At 45.3% G+C, this 17,748-nt stretch overlaps 1 long non-coding RNA gene across 2 annotated transcripts in view; it reads left to right on the top strand.

Annotated features, from left to right (window-relative positions):
- Window positions 1-1,290: 1,290 nt before the first annotated feature.
- Window positions 1,291-17,748, top strand: part of LOC147582563 (uncharacterized) — a 166,742-nt gene continuing 150,284 nt past the window's right edge. For both annotated transcript variants that reach the window (XR_015248746.1, XR_015248747.1), the window contains exon 1: window positions 1,291-1,521. This is a non-coding gene — a long non-coding RNA (uncharacterized LOC147582563). The remainder of the gene's footprint in view (window positions 1,522-17,748) is intronic.

The following is a 17,748-nucleotide window of genomic DNA, read 5'->3' on the forward strand; positions in this document are numbered from 1 at the left end:
ATCTATCTATCTCCTGCCTCAGCAGCCAAGTATAGTAATGCGAAAGGCAGGGATTCATTGTTTGCTCATGGAAATAGCTCTTGTTTTTCTGATTTTAAAACAATGCATTCTTGCCATATAAAAATATTAAAAATATACAAAGAAAGTAAGTGAGCCTAAATACACATAGATAAGGCACTGTTAACATTTTGATGAACATCCTTTCACGTGACAGTGTTTTTATGGATTTAGAGATAGCTCTAGAATTTTTGTTGATGTTGTTAAAGCTTAGCAATATATCCTGAACATATTTTAATGATAATACAGCATTACATTTGAAAACTGGTGGCTAACTGGTATTCCATAGCATCAGTATACCATAACTTATTTATTTAATGAAGACACCTAGGTGTCTTAATGAGCCAAGTATTATTTTGGCCATAGCTAAAAAATATTTCTTCACATAATTGAAAGACAAATGATTTCAATTTTGTGTGAGTATATAATATGTACGTATATAAAAATATATTAAATTATAAATAAAATGTATTAAAATATATATTTTAGAATAAGAGGCCCAACTCTAATTTTGCTTCCAAAATGGTCATCCAGTTGGGATTTATTTTTTAAAGCTTGGTTGGAGAAGTAGAGGAATAAAGGGCTGGAGAAAATACAGACTAAAAGGCAGGATTGGGTTCTCTTTCTTAGTCTCCTTCCCCAGCATCCTTTCTCCATAGGAGGAGGAATAAGGGAAACCAGGGTGGCTTTAGGCATTACATTTCCAGGAATGTTGGCAGAAGCTAGAAGCAATATTGGGATAATACCTCAAAACTTGGAACCCAGCTTAGCTTTAAAGGGAACGATAAACAGGATGATGTTATGAGGTAGCTCAGGTAATAGGGTTTCCACTTCCCTCGGAAGCTGCCCTTCTCCACAGTGAGATCATGCCCATTGGAGCCTTCTTGTCCTTCATTTCTCCCTACAATGATATAACATTAATGCCAGTACTGACTCTCTGTGGTGGTGAGCAGCACTCGGTGCTTCTAGCCTAAAACCCCTCGAGAATAGGTACTGACCAACTCATCTAAATGTCCCCTGCACTCACATGGTCCCTGCCACATAGCTGGCACTCAGAGGGCTTTTGCTGGAACAAAGGGAAATGCGCCTAGGGTAATTATGTGGATTTTGGGGGGGTCTGCAATGGAGATTAATCACCACTAGGTGTCATAATGAGTCAAGCAAAATTTGGGCTCTTAGCTAAAAATTATGCTTTCACTGTGTTCATTTTTATGCATGCGTGCATTCACTTTTCCAGCAACCATGTGTTGAGTGTCTGCTGCATGCCAGGCACTGTGCTGGGTATCCAAAATCATGCTCTCACTGAGCTTCTGGACCTAGTTGGCAAGAAAACCACAGCAGGTGTGAAGACGGGGGCAAAAGCCCTATGAAGACACACAGGACAAACGCCTGATTATGGTTGAGTGAAATGAGTGGCTTCTGAGAGAGGTGCCTTTGAAAATGAGTCTTGAAGGATAAGGTCAGGTAAGAAGTTTGATTCATTATTTCAAAAACACTTTCTCTTGGGGAAGTCAGGGCAGAAGAGTGACCTAAAAGCTGGTCCAGGTTTTATTCTTGTTGAGGGCTGAGCTTTTAAACCTGTTTTTGACAGAGGTTTTGACAGAGATTGCTTCTAGTTTCTTTTTTCCTGTCTGGATGTATGTTGCAGTTCAAAGTTTAGACTTTTAAGTTTTCATACTATCAGTAAGACTACCTTGAAGTTCCCTTTATTGGGCCCTGGCTCAGGTTAGAACCTGGTGGTCAGTGCTGGGCTAGGCCAGAATCCTGGTCAGGGGCCAATACCAGGTAACCTGCAGTGGGATTTACCCAGGGGCTTGGTCCTGCTGGAGATCAACACTGTGATGGATGCAGAGGGTGCTTGGTAACACTGAGGGCCTGAGGCTTGGGCCTGAACCCCAAAGCAGTCAGGTTCACTCCTGGGGAGACAGATCCCATGGGTCTCCTCAGACCCACCTTCCTCCAGGTGGATCTCAAGCCTCCTGAGGCAGCGCCTTCTCATCGGCCCACATGTCTGTGATGGGGTATAGCTCAGTCTACTGGCGAGACCCATCTATCTACCTTAACTAGGTGGAGGCTGAGCCCTTTGCAATGGAGGGAGCCTGCTTTTGTTCCATGCCCTGCAACTCCACACAGGGTTCCTGCAGGCAGAGCCTTTGACGAGAGCCCTGACAGCTCCAAAGCTAGACGATTCCCAACAAGATGGTCACCAGGCTCTGTGTGAACCTTCTCAGTAACAGGGAACTTGCCAAGACAGCCCATTCTAGCCAATACACATGGTTCTTTTTTTAAAATTGTGGTAAGATATACATAACATAAAATTTACTATTTAAAAAAATGTTTATTTATTTTGAGAGGGAGTGAGGGGCAGAAACAGGAGGAGAGAGAGAGAATCTTGAGCAGGCTCCATGCTGTCAGCACAGGGATGACTTGGGGCTTGAACTCACAAACCATGAGATCATGACCTGAGCCAAAGTCAAGAGTCAGACACTTAACCGACTGAGCCACCCAGGCACCCCTAAAATTTACTATTTTTTAAGTGCACAGTTTAGTGGCATTAAGTACATTCTCATTGTTGTGCAAGCATCCCCACCATCCATCTCCAGAACTTTTTTGTTTTCCCAAATTAGAACTCTGTGTCCATTAACCACTACCTCCCCCAGCCCCTCCACGTAGCTCCTGGTAACCACCATTCTGCTTCTTGTCTCTATGCGTTTGACTCTTCTAGTACCCCGTGTAAGTAGAATCCTACAGAGTTTTGTTCTTTTGTGCCTGGCTTATTTCACTTAGCGTAATGTCCTCAAGGTTCATCCATGTTGTAGCATGTGACAGGATTTCCTTACTTTTTAAGATTGAATAATATTTCACTGTACGTACAGACCACATTTTCTGTATCCATTCATTTGTCAATAGGTACTTGGGTTGCTTTCATGTTTGGCTGCTGGGAATAATGCTGTCACGAACATTATCTGTTTGGGTCTCTGTTTTCAATTCTTTTGGATAGATACCCAGAAGTAGAATTGCTGGATTACATTGTAATGTCTAATTTTCTGAAGAAATGCCATACCATTTTCCACAATGGTTGTACCATTTTACATCTCCATCAGCAAGAAACAAGGATTACATTTTTTCTTCATATCTTCACCAACACTTGTCATATTCAGTTTTACACATGGTTCTTTTAATTGAGCCAAGATCCAATTCCCTCCAACTTCTCCTACTATTGTTCCAGGTTGTGAACTACCTGGGCTAAATCTGGTCTTCATTCTACAAGAAAGCCATTTGTGTGTTACTGGAAAGTGCTCCAGATGGTCTGTGTTCCTGGAAGGTCCCTCAGGACTGGGGACAGATAGCCCAATGTAATCTGATCCTCACAGAGTGATAGAGCAGGGACCACAGCTTCCTTTGTCCTGGGCACTTTGCTTATGTTTCTGCAAGGCTTGCATTTGTTTTGCCAATAGTCTGGCACGTGCTGGTTTATATGGAGCTGTATCAATTAAGATATCCAGGCTTTTTGAACAGGAGCTGTTGTTAGACCAGGTAACTCCCAACTCACCTCATACGATTTGATTCCTTTTACTTTATTAAGCAGTATTTGACGTGTACAGAAGTATATGTGTAACAAGTGTTATATTCATGTAAATTATGAGGCATAGTGACTAAATGCTCATGAACTTGCCATCAATATAAGAACTAGAATATTACTAATATATTTGAAACTACCATGTGCTTCTCCCTAGTCCTATATCCATCTCGCTCCTAGAGGTAATCACTCCTCTGGATATTTTTTTCATTATTTTGCTCATTAAAAATTTTTTTAAAAATTTTTTTAAAAATTTTTATTCATTTTTAAGAGAGGGGGGAGGGGTAGAGAGAGATGGAGACACAGAATCTGAAGCAGGCTCCAGGCTCTGGGGTGTCAGCACAGAGCCCAATGCGGGGCTCGAACCCACAAACCACAGGATCATGACCTGAGCCAAAGTTGGACACTTGACTGAGCCACCCAGGTGCCTCTATTTTGCTCATTTAAAAATAGCTTCCTCTATGTCTATATGTATAGCTAAATTACATGTCAGTCATTTTATTGTTTTTTTTTAAATTTTTATTTTATTTTTTTTCAATATATGAAATTTATTGTCAAATTGGTTTCCATATAACACCCAGTGCTCATCCCAAAAGGTGCCCTCCTCAATACCCATCACCCACCCTCCCCTCCCTCCCTCCCACCCCCCATCAACCCTCAGTTTGTTCTCAGTTTTTTTTTTTTTTTTTTTAATTTTTTTTTTCAACGTTTTTATTTATTTATGGGACAGACAGAGCATGAACGGGGGAGGGGCAGAGAGAGAGGGAGACACAGAATCGGAAACAGGCTCCAGGCTCCAAGCCATCAGCCCAGAGCCTGACGCGGGGCTCGAACTCACGGACCGCGAGATCGTGACCTGGCTGAAGTCGGACGCTTAACCGACTGCGCCACCCAGGCGCCCCTGTTCTCAGTTTTTAAGAGTCTCTTATGCTTTGGCTCTCTCCCACTCTAACCTCTTTGGTTTTTAAGCTTTATAAGTATGTTGTCTTTTGCAGCTTCTTTACCCACTCAACTTTATGTTTCTAAGGTTCAGCCATGTAATTGTGTGTGGCTAGAATTCACTCATTTTTACTGCAATGTCCTATTCCTTTGTATGTTTCTACCACATTTTGCTTACTTATCCTTTTTTATTTATTTATTTATTTATTTATTTATTTATTTATTTATTTAACATTTATTTATTTTTGGGACAGAGAGAGACAGAGCATGAACGGGGGAGGGGCAGAGAGAGAGGGAGACACAGAATCGGAAACAGGCTCCAGGCTCCGAGCCATCAGCCCAGAGCCTGACGCGGGGCTCGAACTCACGGACCGCGAGATCGTGACCTGGCTGAAGTCGGACGCTTAACCGACTGCGCCACCCAGGCGCCCCACTTATCCTTTTTTATAGATGAGCATGTGGGTTATTTCTAGTTTGGGGCTGTTGCAAACAGTGCTGCAGCTAGATACTCATTTATTGCTTCTGAACTCCAAATCAAGCTTCTCTGCCCTGCTTTGTGATGCTGGAGCCGGACCCCGTAAACATTTTGTTGTTGTTGTTAGATTTGTCACTAGGAGGTTCTGGAAAGACATTGCAGAAGGAAAGCGCTTCTCCTCTTGCTTGGTTGCAGGTGTTTCCCCTTTCTGGTTCTTATGGCATGGTTGCCAGTGGTATGTGTGACACCCAGGGGCTTTCACCTTCCACTGAGATTTGCTAATACCCTGGAGAGGCTCCCTGATCACCAGTCTGGGCCCTGGGTACAGACCAGAGGTGGCTCCGAAAACCCCATGAACACCCTCTCCCTGAGGTCTGAGTCTCAGCCAAGTTGGCTGAGACTTCCTTGGAGCTCCCCCTTAGCCCTACAGTATTTCTTAGAGCTCTTTTATCTCCTCTCAGTAGTGAATCTCTTGTTACTACTTAGTACACTTCTATGTTACATTTTTTCCTGTTCAAATTACTGGTGTGATTTCGGCCTCCTGTATGCACCCTGACTGGTGCAGTTCATACATAGGTCCTTTGGTGCCCTGTTGATTAGGCAGGACTGAGGAACTGAAACTGCAGCTGGAGGTGGCGGCTGCGGTGGCCCCAGTGTACATGGTGTCAGACTGGCTCGTCTCACTGTCTCTGTGCCCTTGGAGCTGGTGGCTGGCACATCAGGCTGGCTTTGAGCTCCAAAGTTCTCAAGAGATACATTTTTACTGTTTGTTTTTTTTTTAAGCCTCGGTCATTATTGCAAAATGATCCCCCCAAAAGTGATCATTTTTGAATTTTGAACTTTTTTTTTTTTTTTTAATTTTTTTTTTTTTTTTTCACCCTTTCTTTATTTTTGGGACAGAGAGAGACAGAGCATGAACGGGGGAGGGTCAGAGAGAGAGGGAGACACAGAATCGGAAACAGGCTCCAGGCTCTGAGCCATCAGCCCAGAGCCTGACGCGGGGCTCGAACCCACAGACCGCGAGATCGTGACCTGGCTGAAGTCGGACGCCTAACCGACTGCGCCACCCAGGCGCCCCGAATTTTGAACTTTTAAAAATAGCTTCATCTGTAGCTAATATCTGAGAGTCACAGCTCACTGGATTTTGATCAATTGGTTGAATTCAGGAAGCATCGGCAAGGGTGGCCCTGTCATGCTCAGGTTCCATCATCTTTTGAATGCTGCTCTACTCAGTCTCACTGCCTGACACAGTAGGGAGAAGAGAGGACTCCAAAACAAACTTTTCTTATAGGAAGTCCAGGGAGATGATGTTCTGGACAGAAATTTCCTCTCACTTTGCTTAGAGTAGTGGAGCTCTGATGTTACCGGCTGCTCTTGAAATCTTTTTTCATCCAGAATTTTTGTTCCTTGTCAGCTTAAGTACCTGAGCAGCTTACATGGAGTCCAAAATCCTTTAAAAATTATCTCTAGCACCAGGCTCTGATGTCTGACAGACCTGAATTTGTATCCCAGCTCTGTCATTTAGACCTGAACTGGTTGCTTTGCCCTCTGAGCTCTCATTTGCCCAGAGCAGGGATAATAACAGGGCAGACTTTCTAGATAAGGGTGAGCATACAAGACAATGAATGTAAAATGCTTGCAGGGCCTGGTGTCTGACTTAAGCACTGGTTTGACTACAGAGGTGTTGGGGGTGGGGGTGGGTGGGTAGGTGTTGAGTACCCAGTGTCCAGCATCCAGGAACAGAATTTGACTGGTTGGGAAATCATGCTTATAGGTATATTTCTGTTAATGAATTCTTTTTACATTAACATTTTCATTGAAAAAGAAAAGAAGAAAGAAGAACTTCTTAACCTAGGCGCGTGTCCAGATTTGTTAAAAGTGGACAGTAAGGTCATTTTATTGTTCACTCTACTTTTCCATATGTTTTGAAAATAATATTTTGAAATAATAGAGTACAAATTATCTGCCTCAAACAAAAGAAAAATTCAGCTGAAATTTGCTAGTCTTTTTCATTTTTTTCATGATAAATTCAGTGAAAACTGAATTTAATGCCTTTGCTTCTTAAAAAAAAGCTGTGTATTAAAATGCCATTTTACATAATTATTTCCATAAATCTGTTCTTCTGCATATAGGTTTGGGTAAATTCTGGAATAACATTCATACACACACAAAATTTTTAAGTTATTTTTAGGTGGTGGGCTCTGGGGTGATTGCAACTTTCTATTTTTTTTTCCTATTTTTTGAATAGTTTTACAGAAATAAGGTTAAATTTAGTAAACACACACACAGAGATAGAAATAAAAAAGGCTTTTCCTTGTGGAGGCCAAGGCAGCTGGAACAGCCAAGTCTGAGAGGCCTGGGGACCCACAGTCAAGGGAGTCTAGGATAGGCATGATTTGGACGTGGCCGTGGGGAGCAGGGACAGTGGGCATTGGCTTGTAGAGCCTCAGGATCACTGAGTCTTAGGATCGCTCACCAGGGGGTTCCCTGCACCAGTTCTGAACTGCATTTTCTGCACTCACAGCCCAGACCCCAGGCAGAACTGTCATGCAGGGTGGCCAGTGAAGGTGAGCTCCACCAGCACACTACCCCTGCCTCCTCACTGGGATGTTTCCTCTTATAGCCACTCATCTTGTGGAAGAAGGGGGCAGTGAAGAGCTTCACAGAAACTTGGGATACACCAGAAGTAGGGGGCAGCATCGTGAGAGGCTTCTGCTTGCATCCTTTCCTGGCAGTTCTTGATACCCCATGGCTTTTTTCACACATATTGCCCTTAACTTGGTGGTCACCTATAAATGGAATGTATTTAACAACACTGCACTTATACACTGCCTAACCATCTAAAAGCACCTACATTTAACACAGCATCCCTACAACCCTGTAAGTATACCCCATTTTGCAAGAAAGGGAATTAAATTTCAGAAAGATTAAGCATTCCATGGAGTTAAGCAATAGCAAGTCTAGAGCATAAATTACTTGACTCAAACAAATGGCAAAATGTTTCTCATGTTGAATTTAATCCTTTAATTTTTTTCTTTGCTCTGTTCCCTTTCTTGGAATATTCCTCTCCCATTTGTCCACTAACTTCTGCCTGCTCAGAGCCCACATCTTTTAGGCCAGTTTCTTCTCTCCCATCCCTCATGGGTTTAGGAATCTGAGGAACCTACTTGTGAATCTGGGTCCTACCCTTTAACTGTGTGGGTTGCCTGACTTCTCCAAGCTTCCATCTCCCCTGATGGAAAATGGGGATGATAAGCCTACCCTGGAGGGGGTTATGCTCAATAGAGTGGTCAACGGGTGGGCTGTCCAGCCCCTACTGATCAGAGCCTGCTTTGAGGTTTGGGGAGGCAACATCAGCCCAACTCTGTCCCTGCACAGAGCAGGTGGAGAGAACTAAACCACAGGTGTGGACACCAGGAGGACCTGGGACTCATCATCCATAGCTGTACTGCTCACATCTTCTTCTGGCACATGGCGTTGAAATCTCTTTGTCATTGTCTCCCAAGCGGGTAATAAATACCTAGAAATGAGGAGCTCTGCCTTTCCCTTCTCTGCTTCCTTGGGGCTTGGGAACATGATTTCACATAGTAGGGTGTGGTTGTCAAGCACTAGGTGTTGTTTGTTTCTTATCCTGTCTTCTAAGCTCACAAATAAGCAGTAGACTCTAAGAATCCTTAGTGTTGAACTTAGAACCAAGGCTATGGTAAAACCTAGTCAGGAGTCAAAGGGCCTTTCTTCCCTTATGCTGTTGGAGCAGAACAAAGCTTTGTCCTGTGCACTCCACTGGCCTTAGTATCACTGTCAAAGTGCTGACAGTTCTTCCAGCACCAGCTGGTCTGCTGATTCCCCTTTACCATGGCAACATCTCGGTGGCCATCGCTGGCATGGGAGGACTTTATTTCTCCTGACTGCCATTATGAACTCTAAGCCTTGTTACCTCTGCATGTGGAGTGAAGCAGGAGGCCCACCCCTGTGTGTCACACCCCTGCACCCCAAGGAGGAGGACCCAGGCTGAGGCTCACACTATAAGGATTGGGGTCTTATTTAGACAGTAATACAGGCTCATGAGTTTGGAGGATGCTCCCCTCAGCTCTACAGAGGCTCCTGGAAGACAGAAACCCTTGATGGGCTGGGAAAGGTGGTCCAGGGCAGGCAGTTAGGAGATACTGAGCTGTAGGGTCCACCTGCCTCTCTGGGCCAGTAGGGACTCTATGGGCACTCCAGGGCTGCCCCACCAGGCAAAGGGAGGGTGTGGCTGAAGCTGAGAGCAGTTAAGCTGCTCTCTCTGTTGGACTAGCTGGCTAGGAAAAGGGTGAGAATGGTTAGGGAAGGAACCTTTCACCCCACAGCCAGGAAGCTCTGATCACACCGTATCCTGTATGGGAAGACACAGATAACAGATGTGAGAGCCAGTGAGTGCTCACAGCCCAGGCTCTCCAGATCCATGAGTTCCTGGACTTGCAGTACCCTGGAACTGCAGACCACTGTGGAAATCAATAGAGCAATCTAACCTCTAATGCTTGAGGACAGAGGTTCAGAAAGGGGTAGTGACTTGTCCAAGGTCACCCAAGGTTATAACACCAGAAATCAAGTCTCCTTGACTTCCTATCCACTCCCCTTCCTACTGCCCACCTCACCCCACCCTGCCTTTCTCACCCACCCTCCTCATGCTCTGTTGCCTCTGTGGGTACTAAGCTCAGAGCTCAGTACTTTTCAGCATGGGAGCAGATGGCTGCAAAGAGCAGGCAGTAGGTGTGGGGGCTGAGGCCTGAAGTGCTAGGGCCAGGCGGCAACTGAGTAGACGGGGAGATGGCCATCCTGTGGGCAGCAGCCCACTGCTGTTTCCCAGTGGTCCTCAGAGCCACAGACTCTCTGTCGGGACCCAGGAAGGCATTTTGTGCAAACTCTCTCTTGACATGGTAAAAAGCCATCAATTCCTAGAGCTTAGAGTATCCATGGTGGTTGCCCTAGGCAACCACAGGAACAGATATGCTCATCCAAACCAGAGCCTTCCTTCATTTGAGAAAACTGCTTATCTCTGGCTTAGACTGTCTGCCAGGTTTCCATGTGCCCACTGAAGCCTATCTAGATACTTCTCAAAATCAACACACTCCAAACCCAGCCTCCCAGCCTCCTTTCTATTCCTTTCCCAGGAGATGCCACATCCTCCCCATGACCCAATAGGTTTGAGCCACCCCACCCGCCTCTGATTTCAGAGATCTCACTCCATAGTCTCTCACGTTTGCTTGGTTCCTCTACATCCTGACACCTACAAATTCATTCAGATCCATATCCTTCTTTTCTGGTTGACTTCCATTTCCCTAACTGCCTTCCTGCTTCCAGTTTTGTCTCCTTGCAATCAATTCTCCACAGGCCACAGAGTTGAGTGTTTTAACATACAAACCCAACTGCGTTGCTCTCATACTCCGGCCTTCCACACCTTTTGGCACTGGGGTCCAGGAGCTCCTCTCTGGAAAACAGCACTGCCTCTGCAGCCCAGCCCATCTGACCACGGCATCATGTACTGTGTGTGTCACACTGCTCTGTCATTGCCCATTTGTTCTGTGTCCCTTCCCAACAGGGAGGGCCTGGCCCTTCTCATCCTTGTGCCAGGCATGGGGAGGTTGCTCAACACCCAGAGGAGTGACAGAACTAGCATGAGGACCTGGGGTAAGGCCTGGCCTTGGGGGCTGTTGCAGTAGAAGGCCAAGCATTGTCTACTGTGTCCCACAGGCTTCTTTGTTGTTTGATATGGGTAGCATGTCTCCCTCAGAGTCTTCCCTGACAGAGCAGGCTGTCTGGCCACTGTTTCAAGCACACATTTTTTTTTTTTTTTCCTCTTGGGCACATAGAAGGAAGGAGAGAGGAAAAAAGGAAGCAAGAAAAAGAAAGGGTCAAATGATTGAAAGAAGGAAGGAAACAGACATTGCTGTGCCCTAGCTTTCCAGTTTCCTTAGTATTTCCTCTAGTCAGAAGATTTCAGGCCACATAGGGCTTCATACGCCCTGGGCACTTTTGCCTTTGTGGGCTCCTTCCTCTATAAAAGAAATATTAAAAATTATATTTTATGACTGCATTATATAAAGATGAATATAATCCAGACTGGATTCATCATCTTATATCCATTGTACTAATTTTTCCTTCTGACTTTAAAATAAATTAAAACATTTACATGAGCTCCTCACAGGATTGAAGGCCTCAGGCACCATGCTTCCTGTGCTGATGAATGTGTCATTGCCATGTTGGTCTTGGCATGGGGTAGTGTCTGAGTACCCTCAGCCTCTTCACTGAGGGGGTTCACTCTCCCTGGAAGGGGAAGGCAGGCAGGAGCCCTCACACAGTTTTGAATATAGAGTCAGAGAAAGTTAGGTGGGATGTGTGCACTTAAATGCTGTAAATGCAGAAGCATGGAAAGAAGCAGACTCCATGAGACCAGCTAGCAGCTTGTCCACTGTGTGTTCACACTCCTGGCTTCTGCTGGTCACCCAGGTCTCTCTCTACTCTTCCCCAGGCAGGTCACCCACACCCAAACTGCAAACACTGTGCCTCCTCTCCTGCTGTCGCTCTCACAAGCACTTTGTGCCGGGCCATCAATCACTGCGGAACTCAAACCATGTAGATCCAAGCACAAGATAGAAAGGAACTAATGGTGGAAGATGCTTCAAATACCTTTTGAAAATAAAGCAGGGAGGAAAGAAACAAGATTATAATGAAGGGGACACACACATACTGGAGTTGATTAGTTCTTATGAGTCCCTTGACTAAAATTGTAGTTTCAAGTCAGTAAATTCTGGGAGAGTCTCCTGAACTGAGCATTGGACTTGTTAAAAAGGCTTCATAGAGAAGGAATTCCTTTTGGAAAGGGATGTTTTGGATGAATGGAGAGAGGATGTAAACTTCATGAACTCCAGAGCTATAGCCGTAGTCATGCAGCATTCAGACTCTTCTCTCTGCAAAGGGGATAGTCCTGTCATCATCCTTCCACTCAAATCTCTACTGAGCACACGTAGTATGTTCACGAGGTGGGCTGTGTCCCTGGTAAATCCAGACGGCCCGAAAGTCAGAATTCCCATGAGTTCTGGTCCTCTGCTTTGTCAATAGTTAAGCAATGTGATTCTGGCACCATTATCCCCCATTTTCAGTTTAGAGAATGACTAACATTAGTATTTAAAAAAATACTGGAGTGATAATAGAAGGAAAAAAATATACTAGGGCAAATCCCCAATTATGTTATTTTTTGGTTTGGATAAATAGTAATAAGTCCCAAAACTGGCAACCTTTCACCTGGAAACTAAGTTTGGCAAATCCAAAGGACTGGTTCTCCAGTGAGAAGGATGGAACCTAATACTGCCTCCATATTTATTTTTGGAACATTTCCAAGGGATTAGGATGACTTTTATTATGTCTTCTGCTATCTGAAGCCCCTTTGCATGGAATCCTCTCTGTGGAGGCTCCAGTTTGGTAGGCATTTTGGGGACCCTCTCCCTCTTGAGGTGCCTATATCCTGACACTGCACAGCCCAGACCTTGGGTCCCAGCCCAGAGTTAGGCCGCCCTTCTCTAGTAGTTATGTGAAAAGCCTACATGATCCTTGGGTTGGCCTAATGAATCACATAAGCTGTTGTTGAAACCAGGCGTTGTTTCACCCAGCCCATTAAAAGAACTACTCAAGTGCCATTTGCCCTGGAACAAAGTGACTCTTAATAGACCAAACTGAGAATCTGATGGCCCTGAGTTTGGTGTTTGGCTTGCCACCGAAGAGTGGCCAACATTGCATGTCCTCATAGACAATTGCAGATGATGACACCACCTCATGGTCATGGATCAGGGCCTTCTCGACTGTGAAGACAACAGACACCATGTCCAGTTGGGAAGGAATTGAAATGAACTATTAGCAGCACCCCAACCAAAAAGCTTAGGACCTGACCAGAAATGAAAAGATCACAGGTGAGGAAATCACAGACTTTCTGTAACCCTCATTCCAAAGTCAGCAAATTGACCAAGCTGTGAATGAGACTGCTTTTTTTCTTTGTTTTGTATTAATATATGTGTTTGAAGAATACAATCTTTAAGATGCATTAAAAATTCCACCCTGATTTCTGTACAAACTTTGAAACACATCTCGTTGTAGCTGAGCTGGCTCTAACAACTAGATCAAGGGGTGCTTGTTCCTGTTGAAGTTTTATCAACATGAGATTAAATCTGATTTGTTCCCACTTATTCATTTGTATAAATGTTCTCTGCTGTCTGAGGACAAAGTAACCTGTATCTACTGCTATAGTCATCTAACGTTTTCAAGGGCAAGAGGCCAGGGCCATTGAAAGCAGCTTATTTATGAATATTGCCATCTGGACTTACTTAGATAAAATCATTAAAAAAAATTTTTTTTAATGGTTGTTTATATTTGAGAGAGAGAGACAAAGTATGAGTGGGAGAGGGGCAGAGAGAGACAGAGGGAGATGCAGAATCTGAAACAGGCTCCAGGCTCTGAGCTGTCAGCACAGAGCCTGACACGGGGCTTGAACTCACAAACAGTGAGATCATGACCTGAGCTGAAGTCGGACCTTAACCGACTGAGCCACCCAGGTGCCCCCCAATAAAATCATTTTCTAATGTAGGAGTTATTTGCCTTCAAAAATTGAAATCATTTATAAATTCTTCACTTGCTTCTGTGATTTTCTGGGTTAGGTCACATGGCCACCAGAGCCTAGGGTAGTCCTGTCCACCCAAATTGGATTAATTGAATCGAGAATGGAGAAGAGATGGCGTATCACTGGAAAATCAGGATTTTATTACCTGAAGAAGGTGGAGGGGATGCTGGTCAGGCCAAATCAATAGAAGCCCACTGGAGTTGGCAAGAGGCAGAGCAGGATTCACTGCCTGTGCCTTACTGTTAAGCCCATCTTCCAGTAGGTAGATACTGTTATGCCAGACTCTGAGGACACAAGCTTTGCTCCTTGCTCATTTATTCATCGAGAACTGACTCTGGACAAGATCCTGGCTAAATACTGCTGTGGATACAAAATAAACAGCATGTGGTCCTGGTTCTTAAAGATCTGGGTTCTTTGTATGGCTCATACTTCTATTCATATCATGAGCCATGAGCCAAGGGTGAAATGATGCCCTTCCTCTTGCTGGGATCCCCCCATTTCCCCTTTCTAGCAAAGAGGGATAAAGAAACCTGTTCACTATACAAAAGGCTTCAGATGTTCACTGAGGCCAATCATCCTTAGGGCTCATGTGGAAAGAGAGTCAGTGGCAGTGTACTCTGTGGTCACTATGAGCGGGACTGGGCAGAGGGTGGCAGCACAAAGAACATACTGGGTCATCCAGCGTCATGTTCTCTGTATCCGGAGCTGTACCCGCCCCACCTCAGTGGGGACCAGCCATGACCACAGACTGGGGTCAGACAGTGGGTGAGTATTTGCTAGGCCACAACTAGGATTTTCCTGACTCTTTGAGTTTTTAGTTCCCTTCGTGCCAAGCATGTTTTGGATTTCAAAAAAAGGCATTTGTTTTTCTTCCAGTGAACTTACTCATGCTCTTTGAACTTCAAGATGGAAAAATCAAAGTCAGAATCCATAAGTTTCCCGGGAGCTCCTGACCTACTTTTGGGGAACCCAGTTCTTATTGGAAGTGCCAACAAGGGAACTGCTTCCAAAGGTTTCACACAGCATGCTGTCAGAAGCATGCTGGAAGCCAGGTGCTCTGGGGGCCCCTCTGAAAAGCAGTGCATGAAAAGTCATGTCCAGCTGTACTGTTTGCCAGGTTATGCCTGCACAGTGTCCAGACCAACATTGGAGGTCTCATGTGGGACCGACCTACCAGGTCACTCTTCTCCCAGCCCTGTTCTCATACTTCTCCACACCTGACCTGCACCTATAATGCAGCCCTTAGCTCTTTTACCTTGAGTCCAGGGACACTCCTCATAAGGAAATGGGATTCAGTGTCCAATTCATCTTGCTCTTCTCTCAGAGCCCAGTCCTAGCAACAGGGCTCCTAACTTTCTCCTGTTAAGTCCCCACCTTGCTGCCAAGTGGGTAACTGAGTCTTTGTGCTTGAACCCCTGCCTGGATAATCTATCTGTTCCCCCAGACTTTCCTGGCCCTGCCCTTGCCTATGCCTCCTGCCCCAGGTCCCAGGAACTGGAGGCCCACTCCTATACCTCTGCATTTGGGGCCTTGTCTTTCACCCCAATGACACATTGATGTTCTGACACAGTATATTCTTACAGCTTCTTCCTAAGATCCAAGGCCAGAGTTTGCTGGCCAAGGTCAAAGCCTGACCTCCTTTCTGCATATTATACTTTTAATGTACTTTGTAGTCCCTGATGTTTCTCTCCTGGAGAGAAAAATTAATTTTCACATTTTGTGATTTCCTTTGATAGAATTCAGTGTTCATCAGGCACACGCATGCGCGCGCGCGCGCACACACACACACACACACACACACACACACAAAATTTGTGATGGAGCCAGGAAGCCAACTGACCAGAAAGGTTCATACTTGCTCAGGATTCACACCTGCCACCACCCATGGCCCACTGGCCCATAGATGGGAACTTGTCCCATTTCATGTTCAGAGGGGGTTAAATTGTTGCCCTGAGTAGAGAACATTCTCCCTTCCAGAAACTTCTGGGCACTGGGTTTCTGTCTATGAAATAGAGCTAGCCAGGACTGGTGTTGATGGGGGTTTGTACCCATTCTTACATACACTTACCTCGTGGGGTCCCTGTGAATATTAAAAGAAATAACTCAAGTGGGGGCATCAAGCCTAGAGCTTGGCACATCATATGTGCTCAGGTAATGTTGAATATTGCTATTATTATCCTTAAGGTAAATACCCACTTCCCTGAGGGGACTTGGGTGAGACTCAGATTGCCACTCCCACAAAGCTGACACTCCACGTGTGCTATCTCTGTGGGCTGTACTTTGAAGGCAAGACTTCCATCCATGGGACATTCCTGGTCTTTTCAGTCCTCACTTTCTGGCTTATTCCATGGCTGTGGGGACTGCCAGGGGCAGCAGCCAGCCTGGATTGCAGGGAGTCTTCCCATTCTGACTGTGTCATGGTACATAACTCTCAATGTCCAGGGAGCTGGTAGGCCGAACAGCCCTGGAGCTGGAGAAACCCAGTTCAAATCCCAGTCCCACCCCTTCCAGCAGGGATAACTTGGAGGAATGGCTTCATCTTCCAAGTTCCATTCCCCCATCTTTAAAGGGTGATAACAGCACTAGTCTTTTTGATTGCTGAGGTAAAGAAATTGTAAAGAAATGACTGGCAACATGGGCAGTGCTGAATTCCAACTCCACAACTGATGGCTGTTGCTTCTGTGTTATTCAGGGGCTTTGCCTTACACATGCTTGTAATTGTTGTCACCTGCAAGATCTCTGTAAAGCTCCTTGTGAGGAGAAAACAAAGGGAAGTCCTGGAGAGAAACCAATATCAGGAAGAAAGTCATGGAATTATCTTTGGAGGGTTTTCCATAGCCCTGTCCCACCTTGAGCTCTCAGGAGTCTTTCTGCATCTGTGTGAGCAAGCACACTAGCTTCCCCACCCAGGGGACTCACCACACTCTTCTTTCTGCTCACTGTCCTGCTCATGTCCACTCTTGGCTGCCTTATTTTTTCCTCACTGCCCTTGTCCAGTAGGGCTGGTGGCTCCTTGAGATCAGGGTACCTTTCAAACAAAACATCCCATATGTGGTCTCTGATTTGATCTGCTCTATGTGTGATGACCCACATAACTTCACTTATGCATGGTGCAGGCGAATGGAGCTGAGAGGGAAGACGCCTTGGTTGTTGGCTGAAAGCCACATAGCTCAGGTTTGCGTGCAGGGACCCCTCTCAGTCCCTGACTGGCCTCCTGCCCCAGTTAGTCATTGTCATCATCATCATCAACATCATCATCATCTGTTGATAGAACATATCATTCATCACTCAAACTGGGACAGTTTTAAATGTGAAAGCAGATGCTGTTGATAATTACTCCAGGACAACAGAAAGGTACAACTGAGACTGTCACTCCATTTATTGAACAAATACTATTTGAAAGACTCTGTGCTAAGCACTTTGCCTTCCTTATGTTGAATCTGTCCAGTGTTTTGTTAGGCAATTCTATCTGTTGCCATTGTAGGGATCAGAATACTGAGACCTGAGAGGGGAAATGACCTAGGCCAATGTTGTATCACCTGTAAGTGGCAGAACCAGGCTATGTGCAGTCAGAGCCTGGGCCTGTGACCACCTGCTGACCTACCTTCTGCTCACTTAGTCTTTCACTCAGGTGTATCAAATGTGTGGAGTAGCCACATTACACAGACACTTGGCTGGGTATAGGGGCTATGTGGGTAATGGAGAAATCTGGGATCCCTTGACAGGCTGGGAGTCAGACAGCTCTCGGTATCCTTTGTTTATCTAGCTCTATATGGACCTCCAGAGCTAATTCACAAATGCCGTTGTGATGTGAGAAGTACTCTGGTCTTGGGCTGCAGGATGTGACTGTGGCACGGCAGCCTTCCTGCCTCCTTGGGTTCCGTCTGGGTGCCATCCATCTCCAGCTCAGTTCTGGGGCTGGGGAGTGGGAGGTCCTTGTCAACATTGTCATCCAGGGGAGCTGGAAATAGTTCAGGCGTTTCTCATTCTTGTCCAAAGCAGGGATCAACACAGTTGACACAGTGGCCCCCTGTGGGCGCTGAGTGT

This window comes from Puma concolor, chromosome A3, assembly GCF_028749965.1.
Source record: "Puma concolor isolate L17-30 chromosome A3, mPumCon1.1.hap2, whole genome shotgun sequence".
Taxonomy (NCBI): Eukaryota; Metazoa; Chordata; class Mammalia; order Carnivora; family Felidae; genus Puma; species Puma concolor.